The sequence below is a fragment of the Gadus morhua genome, chromosome 17 (genome assembly GCF_902167405.1).
Source record: "Gadus morhua chromosome 17, gadMor3.0, whole genome shotgun sequence".
In the NCBI taxonomy this organism is placed as follows: Eukaryota; Metazoa; Chordata; class Actinopteri; order Gadiformes; family Gadidae; genus Gadus; species Gadus morhua.
Genome location: NC_044064.1, coordinates 4,106,788 through 4,125,013, shown reverse-complemented (window position 1 = coordinate 4,125,013; position 18,226 = coordinate 4,106,788). Strand labels below are relative to the sequence as shown.

Here is an 18,226-nt window from a genome sequence, read left to right as displayed (position 1 = left end):
CCACCAACTCATGCGTCGGTGTGGGATGACTCATTAGGCCCGCTGGCCTCTTCAGCAGCCACCACACCTTGAGATGGGATCTGTCCGTCTGTGTGTTTATTTCTGTGTGTTCGTCCATCCGTGTGTTCGTCTGTCTGTGTGTCCATGCGTCCGTGTGTCAGCCGTCTGTGTGCTGCTAGCTCATGTGACAGCGCATCGTTTCAAGGCGCTAGACTACGCCGGCTAACGCTAGCTACCGTAGCCACCAGCGCTACCCTCCTGCTGTTCTGTCCGTCTATGTCTCTGTGTGTCCGTCCGTCTGTGTGTCTGTATGCTAACGTATGCTAATGCTAGCTGTCGGGCGCAGCAGCCTGACCTCTTGTTGTTCTTTTTCGTCCGTCCGTCTGGTTGTCTGTATGCTAAGGTATGCTAACGCTAGCTGACCCCGTGTTGTTCTGTGTCCCCGACGGCTAGCTGCGCAGCGGGCGGAGGAGGAGCTGAGGAAGGTGGAGGAGGCCTACGACATCGCCAACACGGAGATCAGGTGGGCGGAGAAAACAAACAAACCAAAAACGAGTCAAAGAGGATTTAACATTTGTTTGTGTTTCAAATGTTTTCGAAAGGTCATGTCATTGAGGTACACCCCCCCCCCACTTCTCTTCCAACAGCGGTGTGTTGAAGGCTGTTACCGTGAACCCGTTAGCATGCTAGTGCTGCCGCGCCGCGCACGCCTTAAAATAGACTTGCTCTCCGCAGCCCTCTGTGTGACTGATGGCGGGAAAAGCTGCACTGTAATGAGTTTTCACTGCGTGATAACCGGGGCGAGCGCAGAGGTAGTGTGTGTGTGTGTGTGTGTGTGTGTGTGTGTGTGTGTGTGTGTGTGTGTGTGTGTGTGTGTGTGTGTGTGTGTGTGTGTGTGTGTGTGTGTGTGTGTGTGTGTGTGTGTGTGTATGGGGGGGGCGGGATAGCAGTTGCTTACTGTAGACTGATGGGTAGGCCGATTTAGTCACAACTCCAGCTGCAGCGCTTACCAGGGCTTGAGTTAGATTCTTGTTCTGTTTCCATTAGTTTATTTCTGTACAATGTAGGCGAGGAGGGGGGGAGGTCGTGGGAAACTAAAAATGCATGGAAAGATATGTGCCGCAACTGGCAAAAAGGATATAAATATCGTCTTTTTTAAACTCCTCTTTGCATTTTATACCGGTTCTGATTCCGGTTCTGAGCCTTGTTCGGATTCCGGTTCTGATTCCGTTTCTGATACTGGTTCTGATCCAGGATCTGATTGTGATCCAGATTGTGGTTCTGATTCTGCTTCTGTTTCTGCTTCTGATTGTGGCTCTGAGTTTGGTTCTGAATCCGGTTCTGATTCTGGTTCTCATCCCGGTTTGAATCCGGTTTTATTCCGGTGTCATTCCTCCGGACCGCTCGCTAGCTCCCCCTACCCAGCGTCCGTCAGCTTCCCCTTTATCCTCAGAGCCAGAACCCGGCTCCACAACAACACTCCAGCGACCCGGCGTGTGGACACAGTGCCGCGGAAGAATCAAGACGAAGCACCACGTCAAAGACGAAGGGACGAAGGGCGAGAGAACAAACAACAGCATTTTCAATGGCTTCTCCGGAGCGCCGGAGACCATTGCGGCTGCCTCTTCCCCCTCAGTCTTTCATCTGTCTGAGGCGCTCCCAGACGGCCAGTAATGGCTGGAAAGTAGCCTTGATAGCCCTCTGTCTGGGAGCTGTTCATTAAAGTAACAGTGGGGGTGGGGGGGGGAGGAGAGAGGTGGGAAGGGAGGGAGAGGAGGTTACCCAAGTGTCAGCCCACCCTATCCACAGGCGTCCTCCAGACTTTGGCTGATAGACCCAGAACCTCGCCCTTCCCCACCCAAAGTGAAAGTACACATATCCCCCCCCCCCCCCCCCTACCGTCTCTCTGGATGGTGGCCAATTGGTTGCCCAATAATAGGTTACTCCCCCCCCCCCCCTCCTATCCTTCCCTTCATACAGGACACACACAAACACACACACACAAAGACACCTACACACTCGCCCACTACTTTTACTTTCAGTTTATTTTCTCAATGCTGCATGGATACAGCCCTGACTCTTTCTCTCTCTTATTTTCTCTCTCTCTCTCTCTCTCTCTCTCTCTCTCTCTCTCTCTCTCTCTCTCTCTCTCTCTCTCTCTCTCTCTCTCTCTCTCTCTCTCTCTCTCAGTCTTTCTCTCTCTCTCTCTCCCTCTCTCTCCCCCTCTCTCTCTCTGTCTCTCTCTCTGTCTCTGTCTCTCTGTCTGTCTCTGTCTCTGTCTCTGTCTCTCTCTCTCTCTCTCTCTCTCTCTCTCTGTGTCTATCCCTGTCTGTCTTTCTCAAACTCTCTGCCGTTTCCTAACCTCTGGTCCTCGTATTGTATTTCACTGTTATTATTATTGTTGTTTATTCTGTGACTCAGATCAAGCCAATAAGAGTGGGAAAGGCCAGCAGCGTCTGCGAGTGCTTACATATATACTGTGACCCGCCCCCCTCCTGGAGCCTACCCCCCCCTTGCAACATTATGTAACCTGCCTCTCCCATTGACAGCCCTATTACTTCCTCTGTCAGCAGAGAGAGAGATGCTCCCTCCATAACCAGTTTAACCCATAAGGGGTTCAGCGTTATGAATATGGAAATATGGGGTCCAGGTTAATGCTCTGCGATTAATGAGGGAGCAGGTCTGATGACTGTTGACATCGTATTTATGACTACAGAGTCTGTCTGTCTATCTGTGTCTGTATGTCGGTCTGTCTCTTTTTCTCTCTCTATCCGGCTCTTTTTCTCTGTCTGTCTGTCTCTTTTTCCTCTCTCTCTCTCTCTCTCTCTCTCTCTCTCTCTCTCTCTCTCTCTCTCCCTCTCCCTCTCCCTCTCTCTGGCTCCATCCCTGTCTACATATGTATATGCATAAATAAATATTCAATATAGAATTCAGCAAATTGCATATATTTATCATTTATTTATTTTCAGTCTCCTTATTCAGGTACCAGTTGCGTGTACACATTGTTCAACCCTCTTAAACCCAGAAACTAGAAGAACACAAGGGCAATCGACGAGTCCAAATCATCATCCATGATATTTGTTCCTTCTAAGCCTCCGTCCTCCATGTTGTCAACGTCTTAACTTTTCCGTCTTCTTACTGTGTCCTCCTCAGTGACCTGAAGGAGAGGCTGAACGCAGACTACGGCCCAGAGAGGGAGTTCCTGTACCTCAGCAGCCAATGCTTCCAGCTCAAGGTGTACGACGAGTGAGTAACCTTAGGCCGTCCCTTGAAGCACACCATTCATTATGGAAGACCGACAGACGACGGGGTTGAACATTTTTTCCTTTCAATAAAACCCACAACGCTTTTACGGTCTTTTCTCCGTTTTGATTGATGCCAGCAATTTTCCCCCCTCACTTGAGTTCTCGTTTCACTCGGGGCGATTTCTATGGACGCCTTCGATTCGAAAAATGGGAGAAGCCGTCTTGCGTCGCGTCGACTCTGGATGGTGAAACACTGGCCAGCTCGCACGACGCGGAGAGGGCCTGTGAAGGTTTGGAGAACGCCAAAGTCAAAGCACAGCGGGGGAGGGCGAACGGTGGAGGAAAACCTCGTTCAGCAAGCCCAGGACCGCACACATTGTAACCGTTTCATTTCAAACCGGGCGCATAATTAATCAATTAATTCATTTTTAATTATAGCAAATACGGGAGCGCAATTAACAATCTAGTCATTTAAAATTGATAATTTGCGAGCGCCGAGTCAATCCCTGTAGAAGCCAAGCGGCATAATCAACGGAAATGTAATCAACAAAACAAGTTCTGCTCTCTCTTCCCCTGTCTCTCCCCCCTCTCTCGCTCTCTTTCTTTCCCTGTCTCTCCCTCCCCCCCCTCTTTCTCAGTCCCCCTCTCTTGCTCTCTCCCTGTCTCCATCTCTCTCACTCTCTCTCCCTGTCTCCATCTCTCCCCCCCCGTCTCTCTCTCACTCTCTCTCTCTCTCACTCTCTCTCCCTGTCTCCATCTCTCTCCCCCCCTCTCTCTCTCACTCTCTCTCCCGCTCTCTCTCCCCCCCTCTCTCTCTCACTCTCTCTCCCCCCCCCCCCCCCCCCCCCCTCTCTCTCTCCCTATCTCTCTCTCCCACTGTCTCTACCTCTCTCTCCTTCCTCTCCCTATGTCCCCTGCAGTGGTAGAGTCTGTTCTTCTCGAGATTGTCTGCCAGCTGGAGTCTGCCTGAGCGGTGGGTGGCTCTACTCTTTAGAAGGAATATCGCTTCTGTGAGATCTGTGCCGAGATCGCGGGAATCTCTCGCCACGAAACGCCCGCTCGCTCCCCGGCTATCCGCGGAAATACGATTTCCTCCCGTCTTTGGTTCGCGGGTTCGTCCACGGAGCAAAAGGTGTCCCACGTCTTCGCTTTGCTCCCGCGGGGAACAGAGGAATCGTTAGAGGCGCGGGTTGCGAGCACAGAATACGAAAAAACGACGCAAAAACTGAAATCTGAAACGGTTGGATGTGTTCTATTTATCGGTTGAAGTGGACCGTTTATCCGCTCGGAAACGGTGTTCACACAGAGGTCGAGCTGTTAACAGCTTTGGTTTGGACTAAACAAACGCACGCACACACTTGAGAGGGCACAGACACCGCGTCGCCGTTCCATCCCCGGCCCATTAGCATTGTGTAGCTCCGCCGCCAGCGCTGCATCGAGTCAAGGCCTCTTCACCTCCGAGCGGCCCCTCCCCCACCCACACACCCACCCCCTCTCCGCTTTAATCCCTGCCGTCCGCCTCTGACGTGATGCTGAGGAGAAGAGACGTTGACGGACAGCTCGACCACCTCTCTCTCTCTCTCTCTCTCTCTCTCTCTCTCTCTCTCTCTCTCTCTCTCTCTCTCTCTCTCTCTCTCTCTCTCTCTCTCTCTCTCTCTCTCTCTCTCTCTCTCTGCTTGTCTCTGTGTCTCTCTCTCTCTCTCTCTCTCTCTGTGTCTCTCTCTCTCTCTCTCTCTCTGTGTCTCTCTCTGTCTCTGTCTCTCTCTCTCTCTCTCTCTCTCTCTCTCTCTCTCTCTCTCTCTCTCTCTCTCTCTCTCTCTCTCTCTCTCTCTGGCCATGTCTTTCCCACTCTCTCTCTCTCTCTGCTTGTCTCTGTGTCTCTGTGTCTCTCTCTCTCTCTCTCTCTCTCTCTCTGTGTCTCTCTGTCTCTCTGTCTCTCTCTCTCTCCCTCTCTCCCTCTCCCTCTCTCCCTCTCCCTCTCTCCCTCTCTCTCTCTCTCTCTCTCTCTCTCTCTCTCTCTCTCTCTCTCTCTCTCTCTCTCTCTCTCTCTCTCTCTCTCTCTCTCTCTCTCTCTCTCTGTGTCTCTCTCTCTCGCTCTCTGTCTCTCTCGCTCTCTGTCTCTCTGTCTCTCTCTCTCGCTCTCTGTCTCTCTCGCTCTCTGTCTCTCTGTCTCTCTCTCTCTCTCTGTCTCTCTCTCTCTCTCTCTCTCTCTCTCTCTCTCTCTCTCTCTCTGGCCATGTCTTTCCCACTCTCTCTCTCTCTGTGTCTCTCTGTCTCTCTCTCTCTCTCTCTCTCTCTCTCTCTCTCTCTCTCTCTCTCTCTCTCTCTCTCTCTCTCCCTCTCCCTCTCTCTCCCTCTCTCTCTCCCTCTCCCTCTCCCTACCTCCCGCCCCACCCCGCCCAGCGTTTGGCCCAGTAGCACCACACAGTAGCCCCTCACTCCACTCCTCCTCCACTCCTCTGCTTGTGATCATCCTCTGGAGGCCTGTCTCCCACACGCTGCCTCCCCTGGTGTTCAGACCTCTCACTTTTGATTAAAATCGCTCAACTTCATCCTTCCTTCTTCTTTTTTCCTTTTTTCTCCCTCTCTCTGCTCGGCGTGCCGGTCTCGCACGGGAAGGGCCCGGAGCCCTGGGATAAAGAACAGCGTATCTTTAATACCAACTAATATCTCCCACCCGTTATTGAAATGGATGAAGATCCCCGACAGCGCGCAAAGCGTCAGAGAGAGTGAGAGGATCTGTGAGAGGAGGAGGTGGAGAGGGGGAGGAGGAGGAGGAGGAGGAGGAGGAGGAGGAGGTTCTGTTAGTGGAGGAGGAGGAGGAGGAGGAGAGGGGGAGGAGGAGAGGTTAGTGGAGGAAGAGGAGGAGGAGGAGAGGGGGAGGAGGAGGAGAAGGAGGTTCTGTTAGTGAGGAGGAGGAGGATGAGGAGGAGAATCTTTTAGTGGTTCGAGGAGAAGGGGGAGGAGGAGAAGGAGAAGAAGGAGGAGGATGTGGAGGATCTGTTAGTGTTGGAGCAGGAGGAGGAGACGGAGGAGAAGAAGGAGGAGGAGGAACAGTTAGTGGAGGACGGGGGAGGAGGAGGAGAAGGAGGAGGATGAGGAAGAGGAACAAAATGGGGAGGAGGAAGAGGAAGATTGAGATTGAGGGTCATTAGGAATAGGGAGGAGGGCAGCACAGACACACAGGCCTCAACACAGTGTATTAACCAGCCCTAATGGAGCAGGGAAATGGCGGTGAGGGGGTGATTGGTTTTCGGAGGAACAGACACAAACTATAGACTCTGTTTGTTTTAATATATGGTCCTAATGGGATCCTCCTTCTTTCTTAACATCAAAGCCCCTTTTTCTTCTAGTTCCCGTAGTTCTTGAGTCGGGGGCTTTGTTCCGGGCTTTGGTCGGTCCACTCAACCCATCCTCCCCCCCCCCGTTTGGTTTTATCCAAGGCAGCATCGCTTGGGTTCGATCCGATGGATCAGAAACGAGCAATCACCTCACATGGACGCTGGAAATGGTTGTGGCGTATAAAGATGGGAAGGGGAGGGTCGGTGCGCATGCTATCATCTTCATCCTCATCTTCCTCCGGACTGCTCTGCAGATCATGCACACTTTGAATTTGAGGATATAAAGATGTACCCAGGAATTCGAGTTGTATTGTATTATAGCTGTAGTTCCATCACTACACACTTTTCTCCACGAGAATAGAATAGAGTTACGATTAGATTCCTGCCGTTCACTGCAGGCCTTCAAAGCGTTTTTCGAATAAATCGCACTCGTTTCCGATGAGAGGTAGCATTACCGCCTTCTGTGTGTGTCTGTGTGTGTGTGTGTGTGTGTGTGTGTGTGTGTGTGTGTGTGTGTGTGTCTGTGTTTGTGTGTGACGCCAGAGGTTTTCTGCTAATATATCCGATATATATATCTGCCTTGGAATAAGCCTTGTTATTCCGAGAGAGAGAGAGAGAGAGAGAGAGAGAGAGAGAGAGAGAGAGAGAGAGAGAGAGAGAGAGAGAGAGAGAGAGAGAGATGGTGGGGGTTGTGGTGTTGGTGGCAGAGCTGGTGGTGGTTGTGATGGTATATATATTATTGAATCTATAATTAATATTATTTTACATATCCAGAGAAGATTAAATTAAGCCTTGAGAAAAATGAGTTATCGAGTGAGGTTAGTCCAATTAACACCGTGTTACTGTCGATACACACATTAAATAATTATTGAGCAAGTGAAAAAAAAAGCTGAATATCATATTTGCGTTTTCATCATAGCCAGCCGATTCCGTTCCCCGCTGAAGTTCCATCACGCATCCACTCAGCCAATCAGAGAACAGTATGTTGCGTGTTCCCCGTTTGGTTCGGCCCGTTGAAGCTACTCAGAGAGACGGACGGGATGTTTGGGTTAAAAGGTTTCCCTTTCCAAAGAACAAAACAAAAGCAATCCGACTTCCGCCGGCACCACCCTCAGGAGTGGAGCCTCACCACGCTCCAGCACCTCCGGCTGTCGCACAGACAGCTACGTCACCCCGCTATAGCAACTGACGGGCTAACGTCACCCATGGCGTCACGGCTTTGTCACTTCCTGTTTACGTCAGCGTGACATCCGGTCGGCCCACACAGTGTTCGTTTCGACTTGTGCGGTGAGAGCCTGGCGCCGGGCCCGGTGGCGCAACCCGCTAGTGCGCGTGGCATGTGAGCGTTTCGCCTCAGGGCGACCCCGGTTCGAATCCCACTCACGGCGGTCAGTCACGGTTGATTTCCAATCTTTCTCTCGACTCACTTTTTCTGTCTGTATTCGCCGTCCTGCCCGTAAACTCACGGGAGAGCACGTCTAAAATATAAAACGCCGTCATTTCGGCGGTGTCATGGCGGCTGCGTCAGTTTTTTCCCGCTCAATGTCTTTTGAAAGTCGTGTTCCGACGCGAGCGCGAGCTGTTTATGCAGGTCCATGCCTCACTCTGTCACTTGGCCGTCACACTCGCTGGCTTTTAAACGATGATAGATGTCGCGGGCGCGCTGTTGTTAAATTAATGCGGGAGATTTAGTGTGTTTCCTTAATGAGCTGCTCATGCAATTAATTAACTTTGAAAGGGCGCAGTGGGTCGATTGTCCATAACAAAAGGAGAAGGTAAGAGTGACCGCGTTTTGTACACTTTCTTAACTTTTCGTTAGGAGTGATTTCACTTTGCTCCATTTTTGGATCAAAAAAAATAATTAAATGGCAAAAGTAAATTACCTTCACTGGTTCTGATATCGAAGTTATTAAGAAAACATCTAAAACGATTTAGGCATTGTACTTCCCTGTGCTTGACCTTTACTTTCCGGCTGTACGCATACAAGCTCTTAATGAATACCACAACTTTCGTATCAATTGACTAACTAGCATCACCAGCTATATAGCATTATAGCTCTTGATGTTAGTTTGTATGATGCTAGTTAGATGTTTCGTACCGTTGAGTGGAACAAAAGCGCTCTTACAACTCTCTCCCCCACCAGATATTTTATCGACAGAGACTCAAACGACACATCTACTGACAAACACCATTAGATACAAGCTCATGTTTTTATTCTGTGCTATTACTTTGCTCCTGGCACCTCCCTTCTGCTGAAGAGAAACATCTTGAGCACCGAATTACTTTCAGGAGAGATGTTTCTGAGGCCGACCCGTCAATTTCTATAAAAAAAAACAACAACCGAGGAACTTGTTGTTGATACTGCAGTGCTTTTGTGCTTCCAAACGCTGGCTCCCTAATTATTTCCTCCAGTGTTGGTTCAGGGGGGATGGATTGAACACTGTGGTGCCAACAGTCATGTTATGTTCCCACTTTTAAGGATATTTTAGAAAGAAAAAACGTTTTTTTGAAGGCTATTTTAAAAGACAAAAAAACGTCCTGCCTGACTCTCTGTGATCATAATAATCATAACAATTATTTTGGGGGTTTATGTTCAGCGGGAAATACTAAGACTCGCAAAGAGTAGCAACATTAGCATCGTCGTGATGTTAGGATGAGGCGGTCATCGTTAAGTAAGTGCTGTTGGAGAATCCTTGACAGTCGATTGAGGAGCCCAAAGTGAAAGTTGTGTTTAATTGGTCAGTGGATGGCTGTTGTCGTGTTAACTTGGGGGCGAATCGACAGAGCGTAATAGTCTGCAACTCTTTAACGATTCTGCGGCAGATAGCCGCCACGGCGAGATAAAGTTTGATGGATCAACTTGGCATGGAAAGCGCTGCTTTAAATGATTAGCCAGCAGCTATTTGTGTCATTGCCTTCAATGATTGCTTCGAACATCCAAATTGGCCGTCGGTTTGGCTTGTTTTGTTTACCCTTGTTTTTTTTCACACGTTAATAAAGTCATGGTTTTCTTTTTAAGGAGAGCCCATTCTCCCTTATCTGTTTTTCTTACCCTCCTGGGTATTTTATTTTGGGACCCCAGCCATCCCGTCCCAATAAGTTATTGACGTCGCTGGAAGAGAGGAGAGCTAAAGTGATTCACATTACCATATACATAACCCCGAGACTGTGTGTTTAGACAAAGCTATTTGCCAATGTTTCCATTATTGTCGACGCACTCATTTTCACCTGCGTGAAGGCAAACACACACCCACACTTGCCTTTTCAAGGTTAAAATAAACATATACATGTGACAGCTGTGGAAAGGCTGGGCTCGCAGCTAATTCATTAATTATGAAGAGTGTGGACCCTCCTGCTGAACTGTTGGATGTATAAGCGCACTCCTCATTAATATGTGAGTGTGTACGATTTAATCAGCTTTCCTCTCCATACTGCTGCAGAGGACTGCTGTCTTTAACAGTGATGCTGCCGGCACCAACCGCACACATATCCATTCCGACTCAGATGTGTGCTTCGCCATGTGGAAAGTGGAAGACAACTAAAATGGCGACTTTGAGGGCTGCTTTTATGCCTTCAACTCGCTGCCAAGAATAATGGAGATACCGGGTCCCTTTCGCCACAACCCAAGTCTCTTGGCGGAAACTTAAATGAAACAAAAATACAGTCAAACCGAAACCCCAAAGTAATTATGTTGCCGGGTATCAAATGAGATGCGGGCAAAGTACTGCTTCGAAGTGTATTCATGACTGTATTCAAATCCCCGACCTTAAATCTCCTGGTTTCCCATTAGGCTAACCATGTGACATTAGAACGTTTAAAACAGTATACGCTGCAGACCACATTTCACGCGGCTCTCGCCTTGTTGGGGAAAAACAAACAATATCTCCTGACCTTCTCCCCATGCAGACAAATGATAGTGAGAAACGGCAGTGGCTGGCTCCTATTAACTGCCAACACTAAGGCCGGGCTGCTATTCCCGACCGAAAACGGCCCATTCAATGACCCCCAGTGATTAACAGCACCGTTTTTTTATGCGTTTGTTTTTGTTTTCTTTACCATTTCTCTTCGTTACCACTCGGAAAAGAGGAAAATCAAACCGCAAATGTCGGAGGTTAAAGATGACTTAAAGTGAAATGTTTGAGTGCCTTTTTGTATGCTCTATCTCTCTATTTAGACTCGTGTTCATTTACAGGCCGTCTCTATGCATACTGACTTACAAGTGAGGCACTAGGCTATAAACGTACACAACAAAGACAGGAACTTCCCACAGCTACACCATGCAACACAAGTGTAGCATTGAGGGCGTAAAGGTGTTTGTTTGTTGGTTTTTTGGTAAGGCGTCATTCACATCGCAACAACAAAAGTGCTCCTGCAAGCATAATAAGCCTGCTAAGTGTTAAGCTATCCCCCTCAAGAGCTGAGTCTTCATGTGCGAGATCAAATTACCTGACGCACTTCTCTGAGGTTCGGCGTGAGGAGAAATATACTAGGGAATATCGATCGGAAAAAGAGTCCATGTGGTGTTTTGTGGTGCACGTCTCAAACAAAGCAGTTGCCATTTCTCCCTGTCCGTGAAAAATTACTTTATTTTCCCTGATGAAAGCTGTTTTGAAACAACAACCAAACGTGGCCCCGGATAAATGCTTTGGGAGGCAACATTACATTTTGGCTGGCTAGCAAGAAGCAGTGGTGAATCCAATTAGCAATTGCCTTAAGGTGCAAGCATTCAGCGAGATAAGACCCAAGTATTAATATCTATCTGTCTGACTGAGTGATACGACGCATCTCCTACTCATACAAACTGCCTACATGAATTTTGATTTATTTATACACGTGTTTACGTATTAATCCATGCATGCTTGTCAGGGATGATTACAAGAACAAGTTGGAACAACTCTGTGTTGATATATGCAGCTTAAATAAGTTGCATAATGTATGTTACTAATAAGTTACTCCTTCCAAGAAGAACAGCATATCCTTGTTCCCTCTCATTAGTGAAGAAGAAGGCAAAATCAACGTCCTTATCCCATATAGCTTGATGTAAACACCAATATGGCCATCAAGATGTGATTCTGGATTCAAGGTTATTGGTTGCCTTATTTGTATGTACGGTTCAATACAAAAGAAACACAGCCATCATCATCTCTACATGGCGTCATCTAGCTCAGGAGGAAGAGCGGGTTGCCTGGTAACCGGAAGGTTGCTAGTTCGATCCCCGGCTCCTCCTAACTGAGTGCCGAGGTGTCCCTGAGCAAGGCACCAAACCCCCACCGCCCTCGACGAGCTGTCTGTCTCTTGCATGGCTGAAACCGTCATCGGAGTTTGAATGTATACATGAACGGGTGAATGTTTACAATAATTGTAAAGAGCTTTGATTGGCAACTGGTTAGAAAACGGCTGTATAAATACAATCCATTTACCGTTCATGTTGTCGCCGTGCATCTTGGGTATCTGAAGTCTCTCTGTTTGTCCCTCCCTCGTCTATATATGTAAAAAGGTCAACGCTCAACCAGGCTGTCGGTGGAGTTTCATATGCCTGGCTTTCTGTTCCATTCACCTAACCTTCCCTTTATAAAAATAACAGTACCACAGTCAGCGGTCCAAGGTAATCAACACCGTGGATCCCTGTGTCTTGGCGCGCACACTCTCTACCTTGAGTGTTTCATTTGTCTGCCACCACAGCTGTGGTTTGAAGCCTCTTTCAAAACACTCTCTCTCTCTCTTTTTATCACTTAAGGGAAAATATGGATTCTCTTCATTTTCCCTGTTCGCTCATCCAGTGATGAGGTCACGGTAAACAACTAATTGCGTTGCCGTGGACGATCCTCGGCGGCACTTTTACCCCGTGTGTCGGCCAAGGAAGATAAATGAAACGATAACAAAGTGTATCCATGGTAACCGATGAACCAATCTGCTTTCGTCGTCCACTCCATTGTTCATGACCCACACAGTCACACACGTTAGTACATAGAGAGACACACACGCATATACATAAACACGGATAGTCACACACACACTTACATAAACACGGACACACACACACACACACATATACATTCATAAATACACTCACACATACAAGCATAAATAAACACAGACAAATACACAAACACACACACACACACACACATTAAAACACACACACACACACAAACACACACACTCACACATACATAAACACATACAGACACACAGATTAACACACACACACACACACTGCACAGTTGGTGGAGTTCTCTCTCTCTTTCTCTCCCCCTCTCTCCCTCCCTCCCTCCCTCCCCCAACACCTTGCTCCTCAGTCCGCAATCAGAAGTACGAGCTTATCAATATGTGAGCATTTGCTGGTTGCTGTGTCTCACCTTCTACCTTGTTATTATATTTGAACACCTAACTGTTAGACTCTGTGTTTCTGACAGTGTGTGTGTGTGTGTATGAGAGTGTGTTTTTATTGAGTTTATTCTACGTTTTTGTGTGTCTGTGTGTTTTCTTTTTACATGCTTTCAAATGTCTCGGATAACACATACTTGCGTTGGCCTAAAGAATTTGTCGACACTGTGATTTTTGGAGGAGATTCTTTGGGGGCAGATAGCTATGGAGGGCCAGAAAGCTGAACGCTGCCTATAGGAGGTGTATGTGTGTGTGTGTTTGTGTCTGTATGTGTATGGGGGGGGAGTTAGCTCTGTTCCACCAGGGGGTCGATGCTGATGGCTGTACGGAAGCTTACACCGTGCACCCACTGTGATTTATATACTGGTCGCCGTCGATCTCTGACCTCAGCCCCCCCTCTCCCCCCCCGCCATCCCCCTCTCTCTCTCTCTCTCTCTATCTCTCTCTCTCTCTCTCTCTCTCTCTCTCTCTCTCTCTCTCTCTCTCTCTCTCTCTCTCTCTCTCTCTCTCCCGCCACCCCCCCCTCTCTCTTTTTTTGTTTCTCTCTCTTTTTCTCTCACAGACATTTCTTTCCTTGCCTTTCAGACTGCCTCTGCCATCGCGGCACACATGCACACACACACACGCACACACACACGCACACACACACACTCACACACACACACAAACACAGCAACACACACACACACTCCTGCTGCACTGACCGCTCTCTGATCCTGATGGCCGCAGTCGCCTCACGTTTCCCTCTCTCTCTCTGTCCCTCCATCTGCTCCTCTCTCATTGGCCGCCTTATCTCATGTGGATTTTATCTCACTTCCTGACTCCTGTCTTGGCAAACTTGGTGTTGGTTGACAAAGCCCTGCAGGGGCGTGCGTGTGCGCGTCTGTGTGTCTGTGTGTGCGTGTGTGTGTGTGTGATTGGTTTGAGTGTGCGTGTGGGTGTGGGTCGAGCCACGTGTCGTTTCGACCCGTCCGTTGCAGAGTTTTATCCTTTCTTCTTATTTTTTCCAATCTGGGTAACGCCATACCAACGCGTAACGAATACGTTGCCATGGAGATGCTGATGCTGATGCTGATGCTGATGCTGATGCTGATGCTGATGCTGCGACACAACTCAGTGTCCGGGGGACTCTGTGTTCACCGCTGTTTGTCGCTGTCCTCAGGGATGGCCAATCAATGAGCTCGTCGATGGCCGTCGGATCCATTAAGGCGGGGAGGGGGGGAGGGGGGGAGGGGATGGGGTCGATGAGGTGATCGCGGACGCTATGACGGGGGATGAGCAACGAGCAACACTCTGTTTATGTGTTTTCTTCCCGAGGGTTTGTCCCCCCCCCCCCACCCCCCCACATTGACCAATCGGGTCGCTAGTTCCGCAAAGAGTGGGCGTGGCCGTCCACACCCGTGATCTGAACCTCGTCTCACACGGATGCAGTGCGTCTTCTCGTGGCTGTTTCCCGCTCCTATTCCTGGTATTCGCGGAGTTGCCACACGGCGGCAGATGTCCGAGGTCAGACAGCCGTGCCCCCCCCCCCCATCCTCCTCCCCCCTCACCCAAACCACTGCCACATAAAATCCATCCTTTTTATTTTCTTTGCAATGCTGGCGTGTCAGCAGAAACGGTCAGGGATTGATGGATTGCCTGTGTGTGTGTGTGTGTGTGTGTGTGTGTGTGTGTGTGTGTGTGTGTGTGTGTGTGTGTGTGTGTGTGTGTGTGTGTGTGTGTGTGTGTATATATGTGTCGGTAAGAATGAGGGGCAGGGTTGGAAGGGGGGGGGGGGGGGATTATAGAGTGGGGGATGGAATTACCGACTGGGAGGGGGGGAAAACACGAGCCCTATTTGAGAGCCACCCCTACCCCTCTGTCCCTCGTGCCGCTGTGGGGGCTCAGTGTCACGGTCTCTGTGCAGATGCCCCCCCCCCCCCCCCCCCCATCGCAGCTCCTCTGGAAACAACTTGAAGAGCAGTACTTAAACTAGCTCATTATTTGTCGTTTCCAGTGTTTGAACGAAATGATAAGAAAACATTTCAACCAGATATTTTGCTGAAATGGAAAAAGTTTAATGTGGTGGAAGGGGAGCTTGTTATGCACTGGCTCTGCATAACAACAAACACACACACACACACGCGCGCGCACACACACACACACACACACACACACACACACACACACACACACACACACACACACACACACACACACACACACACACACACACACACACACACGTGTGTGTGTGTGTGTGTGGGTGGGTGTTGTGTTACTTCTCTGGGGGTCTTGCTTGTCGTTGTCCTTGTTTGTAGTTCAGGGTCATTCGGAGTGTGTGTATGTGTGTGTGTTTGTGTGTTATCATGTGTGTGTGGGTGTGTGTACGTTTGTATGTGTGTGTGTGTGTGTGTGTGCCTATGGGTGTGTGTTTGCATGACTGTAAGACTGTATGTATGTGTGTGTGTGTGTGTGTACATGTGTGTGTGTGTGTGTGTGTGTGCATGTGTGTGTGTGTGTCTGTATGCATGAGCGTGCTTTAACAGTTTTCTAGTGGCCTTGTCCTTGTTCAGAGTTCAGGGTCACCCTGCCTGAAGGCCCTTCAACACACCTCCTCTCCCTCAGATGAGGGAAGGGGATGGCTGAGAAAAGACCTGAATACCATCCACACAAGGAGGGGAAGAACCAAGCGTTCATTCATGGTCGGCCCTCATGGCTCTTCAGCTTAGGTCACTTAGTTCCCAAGCAGGGGAGAGACTCACTGATGGTGGCGTCAATCCATTTGATCCCCTTTTATATTACTCTTTGGAGCACACCATCGCAGACACACACACACACGCACACGCGCACGCACGCACGCACACGCACACACACGCACGCACGCACACACACGCACGCACGCGCACGCGCACACACAAAAAAAACACAAAATGTTTCGCTTGCCACAAATACATCCACCTAAATGTATAATTTAATACTGTATATACAGAATATACTTTAAAAAAATTGCATACTTTAAAAAAATAAAAATAAATCTCTATTTTTCGTCCAATTCCTCTTTCATCCATTTGTCTTTGATTCAACTGAATCTCGTGCGGCGATCTCCGAGCGTTTTATAATAAGTAGCTCTCGGGTTCAAAGGTCAGGGCAGGGGATGTCCGCCCGGCCTTGTTTGCTTCACCGTCCAGGACTTTGATCACGTTTATTCTCTCTGTCTCTCGTTATCTCTCTCTCTCTCTCTCGTTCTCTCTCTCTCTCGTTCTCTCTCTCTCTCTCTCTCTCTCTCTCTCTCTCTCTCTCTCTCTCTCTCTCTCTCTCTCTCTCTCTCTCTCTCTCTCTCTCTCTCGTTCTCTCTCTCTCTCTCTCTCTCTCTCTCTCTCTCTCTCTCTCCGTCTCTCTCTCTCTCGTTCTCTCTCTCTCTCTCTCTCTCTCGTTCTCTCTCTCTCTCTCTCTCTCTCTCTCTCTCCTTCTCTCTCTCTCTCTCTTTCGCTCTCTCTCTCTCTCTCTCTCTCTCTCTCTCTCTCTCTCTCTGTCTGTCTGTCTGTCTGTCTGTCTGTCTGTCTGTCTGTCTGTCTGTCTGTCTGTCTGTCTGTCTCTTTCTCCGTCTCTCTCTCTCATCCCTATGCCTACTCAATGTGTCAATTTGTTCGTTGCCTTCTATTATCTAATACATACAACACACACAAACCGTAGTCATCATCAAAGTATCCTAACAAAGGGGCCCAGTTGGGAGGAAGATTTGAAATGTAATGTGTGTGTGTGTGTTTGTGTCCTCCCCAGGTACACCTACACCCTGTGTCCCTTCAACCAGGTCTCCCAGACCAGCGATGCTGGGACTGAGTTCTTGCTAGGGTAAGTGGGCGGATGACAGTTTACTTTAGTTGGGTGGTTTATAAATCAGGGACAAGCTACAGTAATGCATGTGTCCCAAGGTCACAGAAGTATTGTACCGGATGAGGCATCCTGCTCATTTTCAGATCTTCATATCGCCCTACGTATAATATAGAATATAACAGGCTAGAATACAACATAACATAAAACATTTCATCTTAGCTACAGAAGGAACACAACAAAACTCACTTGCTCACACACACACACACACACACACACACACACACATAAACACACAAAAACACGCAGACGCACACACAAAGGTATCAGATATAGTTATGTGGATTTGTTACTTTTACATTGTTTAAGCGTCACTGGAGAAACATATGTAAATCGGCAGATTTTAAGGTCGTTGGGGAGTTTACAAACACACACGCACACACACACACACACACACACACAGACACAGACACACACACACACATCTACCTACGATGCAGCAGCAGGGGGTGACGGTGACTATATCTACATGATTTTATCCGTGTTCCCTCTGCAGTCGTCTGGCGTTTCATCCCACTGCGCTCTCTGTGCTCGTTTGTCTGCTCATTAGCGAGGGGAGCTGTGGGACTTTGAACCCAAAAAGAATCTCAGCGTTTTTAATTATTTTTGCTTTGTATATTTTAGAGCCAAGATACAAAAAAAACACCTTTGTTTGGTTTTTTGTCGTCGCTTTCTTTCAATGAGCGCCTCCTCCGCTGGCGGTGAGAGACTTCGGTGCCTCCGCTAACAACCTGAATCCACACGGGGCTTTTCATTTACGGAGATCCGAACCCACCTCTAGGCGCACCCCAACCGGTTCAGACTCCACCCTGAACCCACGTCGCCGCCGCCGCCGCCGCCACCGCAAAGTCTGTATAAAGTTACCCGGGCGGAGACGTTTTCGCTATGGATTTTTTTTTCTCGGGTTTCATTTTTCCGTTGTTTTTATTTTTATCGCCATTCAATCCGATGTTCCGCGTCACATGACCCTCCGATCGATGGCGGAGGGATCTCCGTTACGCCGTGAATACCTCCCCGTCCGCAGAGATCCAGAGGGGGGGGGGGGGGGGGTTCCGGCTTGACCCCTACAGGGAGAAGGGGGTCATGTTGCACTGTGGGGGGTGGTGGGGGGGGGTTGTGTTGTTCTGTGGTGAAAGGAGTGGGCGGCGAGGGGGGGGGGGGGGGGGGGGGGGGGGTGTGTGTTGATCTGTGGCGAACGGGGTTGGGGCTGATGGGGATGGGGGGGCGGTGTTGATCTGTGGAGATAGGGTTGGTGGGTGGCTGGTGGGGGGGGGGGGTTGAATTTGATGGCAAAGGATTACATCATGGCCTTTGAAGCACCCCGCCCCCCCCCGCCCTCCCACACCACGGGACCGTTGGCGTGGCGCTGGACTGTATCAA

General features: G+C 49.1%; 1 long non-coding RNA gene across 1 annotated transcript; it reads left to right on the top strand.

The window, feature by feature from the left end:
• Positions 1-414: 414 nt before the first annotated feature.
• On the top strand, positions 415-17,864 carry LOC115529530 (uncharacterized). Its single transcript, XR_003973565.1, has 3 exons — positions 415-523; positions 3,154-3,246; positions 16,736-17,864. It is a non-coding gene; the product is annotated as an uncharacterized LOC115529530 (long non-coding RNA).
• Positions 17,865-18,226: the final 362 nt, after the last annotated feature.